Source organism: Myotis davidii, unplaced genomic scaffold (assembly GCF_000327345.1).
Source record: "Myotis davidii unplaced genomic scaffold, ASM32734v1 scaffold492, whole genome shotgun sequence".
Classification (NCBI taxonomy): Eukaryota; Metazoa; Chordata; class Mammalia; order Chiroptera; family Vespertilionidae; genus Myotis; species Myotis davidii.
This window is the reverse complement of record NW_006284473.1, coordinates 1056111-1060001: the sequence shown is the minus strand read 5'-3', so window position 1 is coordinate 1060001 and position 3891 is coordinate 1056111. Positions and strand designations below refer to the sequence as shown.

The following is a 3891-nucleotide window of genomic DNA, read 5'->3' as shown; positions in this document are numbered from 1 at the left end:
GTGGGAAATGGACACATGTAATACCCTTTGTAATAAAAAGTTTAAAAAAATAAAAATAAATAAAAATAAAAAAAACCTTTGTAGCCTTGAGCGGAGCTCAGGGCCAGCCAGGGCAGGTGGGAAGCTTGGCTTCCTCCATCCCCGGGGGCAACACAAGCCTCCTGCTCACTCCAATTCTGTGGCCACAGCCATCTTTGTGACGGAGAGGGGGAGTGAGGAGTGATGGATAATTTGCATATCACTCTTTTATTAGATAGGATGGTTGCTGCATCATTGGGCATTATGTTCATATTCAAAGTAGAAAAAAGAGAGAGGGCAGTGTCCCATGTCCATCCCCCTGGGAAGCTTGGCTTCCTCCATCCCCGGGGGCAACACAAGCCTCCTGCTCACTCCAATTCTGTGGCCACAGCCATCTTTGTGACGGACTGATGGAGTGAGGAGTGATGGATAATTTGCATATCACTCTTTTATTAGATAGGATGGTTGCTGCATCATTGGGCATTATGTTCATATTCAAAGTAGAAAAAAGAGAGAGGGCAGTGTCCCATGTGGCCATCCCCCTTTATCAGGACAGCAGCTCCAATGGCAGCCCCATCAGAGCTCTGTGCATGTCCCACTCATCAGATTTGTCACAAGCACACCTGGCATGACAGGAACCCGGGGGTGGGGGTGAGGGGGGTGAGAATTTAGCTGGACACAACTGCAGCCTAAACAAAGACAGGGTTCTAACAACTACAAAGAGGGAATGGTTTCAGGGGCAGCAATTAGCAGTTTGCACAACACTGATCAAATTGCATTGAAATGTTTTTTCTCTGTCTCCTCTCTCATCAGAGTTAATGACACTTGATAGACAGAGGCATCCAATCATCCTGGTATTCCTAGCACATGGCACACTCCCTGGCACAAAATATTTGATAAACACAACTCATCCTCACCCCTATGCAGCAGAATATCTCAAATCTAGACCTACATATAGAAGCAGAAACTTCTTCTCCCACCTAACCCCCACTGTGGCATTTTTGATTTTCCCTAAAAAGAGAGTCCCTTTCTCCTACAGACATTCATTTAGATGAGGTTTCCTCTAAAGTGTCAAAACCCATGCAGTGTCCATAACTACAGATAAGAATTATAGTGAGCAGAAGAAAGCATCAACTTAAATACTCAAGATCACCTCAAATCCTGAGGAGTTCTGGGGTTCTGTGACAGAGGAAGAATTTTGCTGTTAAATACTTGAACTAAAATCCAGGCAAATATCCTCTGTCTTCATCTTCTGATTCTTAATTCTTTGACATACTGTAAGACCCATTCAAATCAAATTATGTAGTAACAAGACCTAAGAATGTTTTGAAAAAGTTTGATTTAAAAATTCCTAGATAAACTTCATTTGCTAATTTTCTATTCTACTATCTATATTTTTTTTCTTTGTTTCATATCTTCTTTCCCTCCCCTCCCCCCCGCATTAAGTTCTCTAGGACAATTCCTAAAAAAACAACAACAACAACAACAACAAAACCTATTAGTCCTAATGCTCCCTTGGAGGCAAATTTATCCCAACAATCCTCAGGTCTGTGACTGTCTAGAGCAGTTCTCAATCTGTGGGTTGCAACCCCTTTGGCAGTCAAACGACCCTTTCACAGGGGTCGCCTAAGACCATCCTGAATATCAGATATTTACATTACGGTTCATAACAGTAGCAAGATTACAGTTATGAAGTAGTAATGAAAATAATTTTATGGTTGGGTCACAGCATGAGGAACTGTATTTAAAGGGCCAGGAGGTTGAAAACCACAGGTCCAGAGCTTAAATCTGGTGAGTTGGATGGGCTCTGACAGCAGCCCGAGCAGAGGAGTAGGGTGCAGTCTGACCACTGTTTACTCCCACCAGGCTCAGTGCCCCCAGCATCATTACACTGAAGCCAATGAGCTGCTGCTTGGTGTTTTCACAGAACTTCAGTGCCGTGGACTTAAAACCAATCAGCACATCATCTCTTTTGTCCTGATGGGACTGGATAGTATCATATATTAGAGTCCACAAAATTCCAGAAAAATAAAGAGGCAGGCAAACAGATGGATCACAGGAGCCCTTGACAGCAGACCATCCAAGTAAAGCTCTCTAATTAAAAGAGAACCCCAGGGCTAATTGAGGCCAGTACATAATTCTTTTCATTAGCGGGTAGGTGATGACAAGAAGAAGGAAGGCTGTTCCAAGAGCTATACTGTAGTAATTCAGACACAGAACAGTGCCAGGGTCGGCTGTCCCCTGACAAAAAAGAAGGGCTGAAAAGTTGAAATGTCTCTAGCAGCTATTGGGCAATTTGCTGTTCTTGTAAACCTTTTTATCATAGTCCCAGTCCCACATATCATTACTAGTACAGTCTGCTCCACGTATCAGAATAAATCCAGTGCCAAAGAGGGATAGCATGTACCAATCTGGAAATCAACCTAGTTCGGCTGTCAAACCAATGCTCCAGGTACATGGCAGCTACAGCAGCTGGGTTCCAACGGGCTTGTCCAACCGCATGAGGCGCAGGTATGGCTGCGGGGGGGGGGGGGGGGGGGGGGGGGGGGGGGGGGGAAGGGGGGGGGGGCGGAGTCCAGGACTCCTGTGGTCCACAGGCTGTGCCTAGGCCAGTGCAGCCCCAGCCCCACTGAGAGTGGCCAGTCCCTCATGCTGGGTACACCAGCTACACTAGCCAGCCCCACAGCCACGCCTAGAAACTTATTTTTTTCTAAAAAAACAATAATAATAATTAAATTTATTAGGGTGACATTGGTTAAAACTAAACAAGTTTCAAGTGAACAATTCTATAATACTGTGTATTGCCCATTGTGTGTTCACCACCCGAAGTCAAGTCTCCTTCTGACGTCATATATTTGACCCAATTCTACCTCCCAACACCCCCTTTCTGACTCTTCTTTCATTCAGCAGCTATTAGGCTAAACATGAAGACTAGCTGAGGTATGTGTATGTGGCTTTGGAGCACTGGATGAAGCATGATCTGGATTTCTATAAATTCAAATGAAAAATTGGGAACAAAGAAGAAATGGCTAGATTTGGGCTTAGGGCTTCAGGTTGCCCACAATGGTCTACAAATGACTGTAGTCCCCTGGCCACCACCTCTTTCTCTCATTGATTAATGAAGTTCTGTGCCAACAGCTTGGAGCCAGGTACACTTCAGTGGGGAAATATGATATTTCAATCCTGACTTACCTAAAAGCCAACATTATACAGCCTATGACCTGTGGATGTGTCCAAATGGTATCGGTTGCATTGTTCATGGCAAGTACAATACAGATGAGGTTCTTCATCAAGAAATCAGAATCTAATTCAATAAAACTTACTCATGCAATTCAAAAACAGTCTTCTCTGAGGATTTCATGATGCCCAGGGCTATAAGACAAGCCCATCCAAGTAGTGTTCATGGCATGTGCACTCTCCTAAAACATTTTCTCCTGAGAACATGTACAAAATAAGGATGGAGTTGGATGCAGTGAAAAACCTCAGATAAGTCACAGTAAACCAAAACTGGCTTTTAAGGATCTTGAGCTCAGCAGCAAGATATACACTGAAGGCCTATAATCCTTGGATGGAATAAGAGATTTCTCCTTTATACTTGGAAAAAAAAAAAACTATTCTGAGCTATTCAGGTGCAAATAGAGACTGTGCATTTTGGCAGGGAGCACTGATTTGGGATTTAAAGGCAAAATTATAAGTTCAAAAATGGGAGAAAAGATGAACTAGGAGTTGTTAGAAATAGAATCATTGTATTCTTCATATTTTACCCAAAATAACAATTATACATTTCAACAGTGATTTTTTTTATATCAAATGGATTACTCAGGAACTTCTCATTCTGGCTTACTAATAACAAAGATTCCATCTACACTAATA

At 42.9% G+C, this 3891-nt stretch overlaps 1 pseudogene; it reads right to left on the bottom strand.

Moving 5' to 3' along the window:
* Nucleotides 1-1387: 1387 nt before the first annotated feature.
* On the bottom strand, nt 1388-2544 carry LOC102774910 (annotated as a pseudogene).
* Between the last annotated feature and the right edge of the window lie 1347 nt (nt 2545-3891).